Source organism: Nomascus leucogenys, chromosome 3, assembly GCF_006542625.1.
Source record: "Nomascus leucogenys isolate Asia chromosome 3, Asia_NLE_v1, whole genome shotgun sequence".
Lineage (NCBI taxonomy): Eukaryota > Metazoa > Chordata > Mammalia > Primates > Hylobatidae > Nomascus > Nomascus leucogenys.
In genome coordinates, this window is record NC_044383.1 from 8,651,841 (window position 1) to 8,660,790 (window position 8,950).

General features: G+C 50.6%; 1 pseudogene; it reads right to left on the reverse strand.

Annotated features, from left to right (window-relative positions):
* Positions 1 to 3,795: 3,795 nt before the first annotated feature.
* Positions 3,796 to 4,640, reverse strand: LOC100596138 (annotated as a pseudogene).
* Positions 4,641 to 8,950: the final 4,310 nt, after the last annotated feature.

Here is an 8,950-nt window from a genome sequence, read left to right on the forward strand (position 1 = left end):
TAAAAAAAATTTTTTTTTTAGAAATGAGGTCTCGCTTTGTTGCCCAGACTAGAGTCCAGTGGCACAATCGTAGTTCACTGCAGCCTTGAACTCCTGGGCTCCAGTGATCCTCCCGCCTCAGCCTCCTGAGTAGCTGGGACTGCAGGCCCATGCCACCATGCCCCACTAATTCTTTAATTTTTTGCAGAAATGGGGTCTCCCTGTGTTGTCCAGGCTGGTCTTGAATTCCTGGGCTCAAATGATCTGCCGACCTTGGCTTCCCATGAAAGGGCAAGCCACCGCGCCTGGCCCTTTCATGCCTTTTAATTCATATCCATCATTGTATGTGCAGTGGTGCCATGTCAGCTCACTGCAACCTCCACCTCGCAGGTTCAAGCAATTCTTCTGTCTCAGCCTCCTGAGTAGCTGGGACTACAGGTGTACGCCACCACGCCCAGCTCATTTTTTTGTATTTTTAGTAGAGACAGGGTTTTGCCATGTTGGCCAGGCTGGTCTCGAACTCCTGACCTTCAGTGATCCACCTGCCTCGGCCTCCAAAAGTGCTGGGATTACAGGCATGAGCCACCGTGCCCAGCCCCATTTCTTTATCGCTTTACCTGTCTATGGGCAGGTGGGTGGTTTCCAGTTGGTGGTGATTATGATAAAGGTGCTAAGAACATTTTTCTATAACTTTTTGTAGATGGGTATTTCCATTTCTGTTGGGTAAATACTTACGCGATGGCCACAGAAGCACACCAGTCATGTCTCCCTCAAGAGAAGCTGCCACTGGGGGCTCAGGTGGCCAACAGCCAGCACTGCCCTTTGGGATGCACTTCTCTTAGCTCCTCCCCGCCCATGACTGGGGAGGGTGGGAGCTAGTTCTGGCCCATTCCTGCAGGACACAGGACTCCCTACTGGGCTCTGGGCTCAGGGCTTCCCCATCAGCCTAGCTGAGACTTTCTCAGAACTGCACTGAGACCTGAGGCTTGCTCTTTTCTCTTTCTTTCTTTTTTCTTTTCTCTTTCTTTTTCTTTCTTTCTCCTTTTTCTTTCCTTTTATCCCCTCCTTCCTTCCTTTCTCTTTTCTTTCTTTTTCTTTCTTTTCTTCTTTCTGTTTTTCTTTTCTTTCCTGCCCACCCTCCTTCTCTTTCTCTCTTCTTTCTTTCTCTTTCTTTCTTTCTTTCTTTCTTTCTTTCTTTCTTTCTTTCTTTCTTTCTTTCTTTCTTTCTTTCCTCTTTCTTTTATTGAGACACAGTCTTCTCTGTCACCCAGGCTGAAGTGCAGTGGCACGATCTCGCCTCACTGCAACCTCCACCTCCCAGGTTCAAGAGATTCTCCCGTCTCAGCCTCCTAAGTAGCTGGGACTGCAGGCGTCCTCCAGCATACTTAGCTAATTTTTTGTATTTTTGGTAGAGATGGGGTTTTACCATCTTGGCCAGGCTGGTCTCAAACTCCTGACCTCAAGTGATCTGCCTGCCTTGGCCTCCCAAAGTGCTGGGATTATAGCCATGAGCCACCATGCCTGGTCTCTTTCTTTTTTTAAAAAACAGAGTCTCCCTCTGTTGTCCAGGCTGGAGTGCGGTGGCATGATCTTGACTCACTGCAACCTCTGACCCCCAGGTTCAAGTGGTCCTTGTGCCTCAGCCACCCAAGAGTAGCTGGGATTACAGATGTCCACAACGACGCCCAGCTAATTTGTGTATTTTTAGTAAAGAAAGGGTTTCATCATGTTGGCCAGGCTGGTCTCCAATCCTGGGGCCTGAGGCTCTTTCTATCCAAACCTCCTTCCTTCCCCACTCCTTGCACAGAGGTAAGACCTGTATTGCCACCCAAGGGTCCTCCCTGCTCCTCCGACTTCCTCTCCTTCTCCTTCACAGGCATTTCCTCCATAGCTCTCTTACATGTCTCATCCTGTCCTGGTGTCCTCTTGGAGGACTCACACTGACACCACCCAGGGGTGAAATGGTGGGGCTCATGCATGGCCCACGTTTTGGGGAGGACAAGCCAGTGAGGCGGTGAGTGGGAAGCACCCTGCATGGAGCCAGCCCCCTACATGGCGTGGTGAGCTGGGATTCTTGTCGGACAGCGGAGGAGGTGGGTCTGCAATGCTACTTTGCAGGCTGGAGCTGGAGAGAAGACCCTCTCTTGCCCACCCAATGCTTCAGGTAGGAAGGTACAGGAAATCCCTGACACATGGCAGCCCTCAGGTTCTCCTGGCTCCAGAGCAGCAGTTTCAGAGCAGGAAAGGGCCTCAGAGGAGTGTCTGGAACATGGAGAAACTGAGCCTAGAGTGATGGTGCTGTGCTTGAGTGATGGTGCTGTGCTTGAGGTCAGCAGGCACTTGAGCCCAGGGGTGCCTCAATGGCTTTGACTGACATAGGGACAGAACTAACACACCAATGGCATTGCCTGCCTGAGTTTAAGGAGGCCCTGCAGGTGTGTGCACTCTGCTAGCTGCATTCAGCTCCATGCCACACCCAACCTGTCTAACCAAATGCACCACCCCCATTCACCGGTCTGTGGCTTTAAAGACTCAGGTGAGGTGGCTCACGCCTGTAATCCCAGCACTTTGGGAGGCCGAGGTGGGCGAATCACCTGAGGTCAGGAGTTGGAGACCAGCCTGGCCAACATAGTGAAACCCCATCTCTACTAAAAATACAAAAACTAGCCAGGTGTGGTGGTAGGCTCCTGTAATTCCAGCTACCTGGGAGGCTGAGGCAGAAGAATCACTTGAACCTGGGAGGCAGAGGTTGCAGTGTGCCAAGATCATGCCACTGCACTTCAGCCTGGGCTACAGAGTGAGACTCTGTCTCAGAAAAGGAAAGGAAAGGGAAGGGGAAAGGGAAGGGGGAAGGGAAGGGCTCAGGTGAGCTATTCCCCACCAGGCAGGTGAAGGTGCAGGCCACCATCTGCTGACTGCAAGTCTCTGAGATTCTCTGAGCTGCCGCGGGGGGAGAAAGGGAAAGTTGAAGGGGCTTCCGGAGGAAAGTTAGGGTCAGAGGCATTCGCTTTCAAGACTGAAGCAATTGTAAGAGTGTGGCAGGCAAAGGGGCAAAGTCTGAGGGGATTGAGTGAGAAAAAGTGGGAGAATCAAAAAAAATGCAGGGAGGAAAAGAAGGAAGGGAAGAAGAAAGGAAGGAAGGAAGAGGGTGGAAGGAAGTTAAAAATAGACAAATCTCCTTGCTCTTTATAGGTTATAAACACTTTCCCACACACTAGCTTTTTTTCTTTTTTTTTTTTTTGAGACGGAGTCTCTCTCTGTCACCTAGGCTGGAGTGCAGTGGCGCCATCTTGGCTCACTGCAACCTCCTCCTCCCAGGTTCAAGCAATTCTCCTGCCTCAGCCTCCTGTGTAGCTGGGACTACAGGTGCTGGCCACCACGCACAGCTAATTTTTGTATTTTTAGTAGAGATGGGGTTTCACCATGTTGGTCAGGCTGGTCTCGAACTCCCGACCTCAGGTGATCCGCCTGCCTCAACCTCCCAAAGTGCTAGGATTACAGGCATGAGCCACCACGCCCAGCTTCTTTATTTTTTTTTTTTGTTCAAATATTTATTGAGCAGCTAAAGAGATACAAAGGTGATTTAAAACATGGCCAGAGGTGAGGCAAATGCACAAGTAATAGAAAGCAAAGATCAAGTTTCACTGAATCACAGCAGTCAGAAGAAAGTGCTTTAGGGAATCAAGAGTGAGATTATTTCCAGCCTGAAGAGGCATGGGTGGCAAATCAGAAAAGGGGATTGAGATTAAAATAGAAGACTACAGTCTGGATTGCTGATGACACTCAATATGGGCTATATTTGTCTCTCCTTTTCCTTTTTCCCCATCTTTGGGCTTAATTTATCAGTAGTGCCCAGGACTGTTCAGTGTGCTTTTTCTATACTTGCTTGCATTTTTGCTTTGATATCTTCTACAGAACTAGGTCTTTTGGTATTTTAGGAGTTGTTTCCTGTTTTTTTGAAGGATTCTTGTCTTTTTGATCTTGGCGTTGATGGTGTTGAGTCTTTTCCATTCTGATTTGACTTTTGTGCATTTTTGGCTGAAGTATCTCGCATAGATTTCTCCACTGGCGATTTTTCTTCAGTTTCCTCATCATCAAAATCATCATCTTCTTCATCATCATCACCATCTTCATCATCATCTTCATCATCATCATCTTCATCATGATCATCATCATCTTCATCAGCAGCAAGTTTTACTTGTTTCTGTGGAAACTTGCTACCACCTCCAGGGACAGATTGCTTTCCAGATATACTTAAGAGTTTCACACCCTCCTCCTCTTCATCTTCTGACTCTGCATCTTCCTCCACAGCTACTAAGTGCTGTCCACTAATATGCACTGGCCCTGAGCCACACTACAACCGTAAGACCACTGGTGGTGTGATTTCAAAGCCCCCAAGGGAAACCGTTGACTAAACAGACATTTTCAAAGTTGCCAGTGTTACTTCAATTGGACTGCCTTCTAGTGCACTGCCTCTGCTTCAACAATGTGCAATCATCCTTTGTACCAGCCCATGAACTGACCGTTCTTAAAGATAACTGGTGCTCATTTTCATCATTATCCACCTTAAAGTGATCATCTTTGTTGGCCTTAAGTTCACAACTGGAAAGATAGTTCTGGGGCCTCAGAGGACTCATGTGCATGTCCATCGAATCTTCCATCAGGTGGCGGCATACATTTAGGTGGTAGAGAAGGCGGATGGGGATAAACGACCACTGCTCAAGAGAACAGCTGCGCAGGATGGAATCACACCAGCTTTCTTTTTTTTTTTTTGAGACAGGGTCTGGTTCTGTCACCCAGGCTGGAGTGCAGTGACATGACATGATCTTGGCTTACTGCAAACTCTGCCTCCCAGGTTCAAGCAATTCTCATGCCTCAACCTTCCAAATAACTGGAATTATAGGCGTGCACCACCACATCTGGCTAATTTTTGTATTTTTAGTAGAGACAGCATTTTACCAAGTTGGTCAGGCTGGTCTCAAACTCCTAGCCTAAAGTGATCCGCCCACCTCATTAGGCAGGCAGATCAGGTCCTGCTGGCTGGCCTTTGAAGTCCTGCTTTTAACTTAGCCCCATGTCTGGGATGGGGCCAAGTGAGGAGACCTCATGAGGCTAAACTAATCAATGCCCTGAAATGACATTTCTCTTATCAGTGGATCTTCTCCCTGGCTGCACTTCAGAATCCCTGGGGAGCTTTAGCAAATACCGTGGACAGGGCCTGTCCCCAGGGCTTCTGGAGCAGGGCTGGGGCCAGTGGTAGGGTTCAAGAGCTCTGCAGGTGATTTTAATGAGCGGCCAGGGTTGAGATGGCCTCTGTGTGGCTGGCACATGGGAGGAGGTTGGCCAAGCCCACTGGAAGTTTTCCGAGCAAGGACGTAGCTGAGTGACAACTACCTGACCAAGAGGCAGAAGACGGCAGCCACATGTCCACGTCCACAGACACGCTGATGTGCCCAGAGTCTTGCCTCTGACGCTTCCCATCCACACAGTGGGCACCTTCCGGAGCAATCTTTTCCAGGGTCATATGAAGAAGGAAGGCACGCAGGTGACAACCCCATTTTGGAAGGAATGAGATGTTCGGGGCACTTGTGATTGTTGGCCACGATGTCAAAGACTGAACCAGGTCCCTGCACACCTTTCAGAAAGCAGTAAAACGTCCCTATCAGGGGGTACCTGGGCATGAGGACGGGAGAGTGTGCTGCTTTGGGGAAGCAGCCATTTTCCTGCTGGGTTCACCTTGCACCCCCAAGAGTGGCCCCATTACTTTGACTGAGTGATGGAGTGACTATGGCCACAGGCTTCTGGGCCAGGCCCCCCAAGTTCCAGGCCTGGCTCCATGCTTCAAGTCTCAACCTAAATGCATGCTAGATACTTTGTCCTTCAGTTTCTTTAGCCATAAACAAAATCTAGTAACAGTAGATTTAGATTTAGATTTAGATTTAGATTTAGATTTAGATTTAGATTTAGATTTAGATTTAGAACAGTAGGCTGTTCTGGGGAATAAACAAGATACCGGTGTGAGGAAGACTGACCCTTCGTAAGGGCTTGACAAATGTTAGCTATGGTTCTAAGCCTGAATGGACCATCCCGGGATAACCAGATCTGTCATGATTACAACACACCAGGAGTTGAAGTGGCAAAAAACATCGGGTCAGACATGCTGGCGGGCCAAGGGCTTTGCAGCTTTCCACCAGACACTCAGACCGTCAGAGCTGGGGGCTTGGCAGCCTGCTGGCCAGGAGTTCCTAAACCTGGCTGTGCTTCAGAGAGACGAGGGGCTTAAAAGGCAGCAGACCAAAAAGCTCTCCAGGTCATCCTGATGGGTGGCCAGGTGTGTGGACAGCTGAGCTGCTCCAGCTGCCTTACCAAACGGCGGTAGTGGGGAGGTGGAGGCGCAGGGAGAAGTGATCTGTCCGAGTTCCTCAAGTCAGTCGGTGGCCAAGCTGGGCCCAGCACTTGCCGTGTGACCCTCAAAGCCCCATCGTCTACCCTTCACTCAAGGGCTTCCTACAGCCATGAGGCCACAAGAGAATGCCTTGTGTCCTTGGAAGCATTTTTGTAATCTAAAAGCTGGAAGAGTGCATTTCCTGCCTACATAGTTAAACACATTCCTTTAGAAGAAAGGCTGGGGCCAGGCACAATGGCTGGCTGGGCGCAGTGGCTCATGCCTGTAATTCCAACATTTTGGGAGGCTGAGGCCGGCAGACTACTTGAGGTCAGGAGTTCGAGGCCAGCCTGGCTGACACAGGGAAACCCCATCTCTACTAAAAATACAAAAATTAGCCAGGCGTGGTGGTACGTGCCTGCAATCCCAGCTACTCGGGAGGCTGAGGCAGGAGAATCACTTGAACCCGGGAGGCAGAGGTTGCAGTGAGCCGAGATAGGGCCACTGCACTTCAGCCTGGATGACAGAACAAGATTCTGTCTCAAAAAATAAATAAAAAAAAAGAAAGTCAACTTCATGAAGTGCCATTTTAGCTGAATCTGAATAGGAGCCTTAACCTTGTGGACAGAGAACCCCGTGGCTGGGAGGCTGGGTTGAGACCTTTACATCTGGAGGATTGTTTCGTGCAGATCAGGAAGAGGTGAGCTCAGCCGTCTGTTTTAGAATCCACTCTTTTCAGGAGGAGGGTACATACCAGTCTGCTGTTTGGAAATGGAGCTTGGGTGTCAAATGACAGTCATTTCTCTTTAATGGCAGACATTTGTTAGTGATTATATAAGTGTCCAGAGGTGAGGCTGCAACAGCCCGGACATCACTGATTTCCTAGAAATATATTTGTACCGAGGACCAGATGGCATTTGGACTGCAAGAGACACCGAGGCTCAGACAAGCAGGTCTTTGCTCCTGCCTCTCTCTCCTCCTGTTGGCCCGGCTGGCAGTGCCAGGAAGGGGCCCGTCTGCTGACTCCTGCACTGGTGCTCTCCTCCCCTGGGAGGGAGGGGTAGAGGAAGGGTTCATGGGACACACACAGGCCTGAGGGTCAGTCAGCTTCTGGATGATTCCTGGCTGGGTCACTTCCTCCCAAGTGGCCTTTGGCCAAGTGGGCCTCACTGTCATCACCAGAGAGCGTGGATAATGCCACCTGTGTGGTGGAAGGAAGGTGTCCGCCCAGAGCCTGGCAGGCAGTGGGTGTGCCCTGAGTGACAGCAGCTACGGTCACCAGGCCTGGACTCCTCCCTGGCCTGACCTGTTTTGGGGCTGAGATGCTGGCTCACTGCCATGCTGTGCTCTAAAAAAAGGAATGTAGTCTCAGGTCCTAGGCAGGGCAGGAAACAGAGACTGTCATTCCCAGCCCACGGGCTCCTTGCAGACCTCAGTCTCCCGTGTAAGATGAGGGCCAGACGGAGGGTCTCTGGAGCTCTTCCAGCCTCAACAGGCTACACATTTGAATGACTAGAGGCTTAGACTAGCCATCTCAACTCTGGCTGCTCGTTAAAATCACCTGCTGAGGCCAGGCGCAGTGGCTCACGCCTGTAATCCCAGCACTTTTGGAGGCCGAGGAGGGCGGATCACCTGAGGTCAGGAGTTTGAGACCAGCCTGGTCAAAATGGTGAAACTCCGTCTCTACTAATAATACAAAAATTATTCGGGCGTGGTGGTGGGCGCTGGTAATCCCAGCCACTCGGGAGGCTAAGGCAGGAGAATCGCTTGAACCCAGGAGGTGGAGGTTGTAGTGAGCCAAGATCATGCCACTGTACGCCAGCCTGGGTGACAGTGAGACTTCGTCTCAAAAAATAAATAAAATTACCTGCTGAGCTCTTGAACCCTACCAGTGGCCCCAGCCCTGCTCCAGAAGCCCCGGGGATGGGCCCCGGCCGTGGTATTTGCTGAAGCTCCCCGGGATTCTGAAGTGCAGCCAGGGGGAAGATCCACTGATAAGAGAAATGTCATTTCAGGGCATTGATTAGTTTAGCCTCACGAGGTCTCCTCACTTGACCCCATCCCAGCTATGGGGCTAAGTTAAAAGCAAGACTTCAAAGGCCAGCCAGCAGGACCTGCTCTGCTGCCCTGGCTGGGAAGAAAACAGGCTGGAGGAGGCAGGAGACTTGCCTGGAATCTGTTAGGGGAAGAGGCCAAGCATAACCTGGGCTGTGGGCCTGGTAGGGCTTCCTTGCACATGGCCAGAGGGTGCTACTCCCAAGCACACCCACCCTGGGCTGGGAAGGGCAGCTCGCTCCAGGAGGGAATCCATGCTTCTTCCTACCTTTCCCCAGGCCTCTTTCCAACAGCTGGGCCAGCCAGGCAGCAGCCTCTGACCCCTTCCAGGTTTTGGTGGTCTGCAAAATGCTAAGGATTGAGACCCCAGTGGTCTTTCCTTCCTTTTTTCTTTTTCTTTTGGAGATGAAGTCTCGCTATGTTGCTCAGGCTAGGCCTGGACTCCTAGGCTCAAGTGATCCTCTTGCCTCAGCCTCTCAATTAGGTGGGACTACAGGTGTGAGCCACAAGGCCCAGTGAGGCCCAATTACT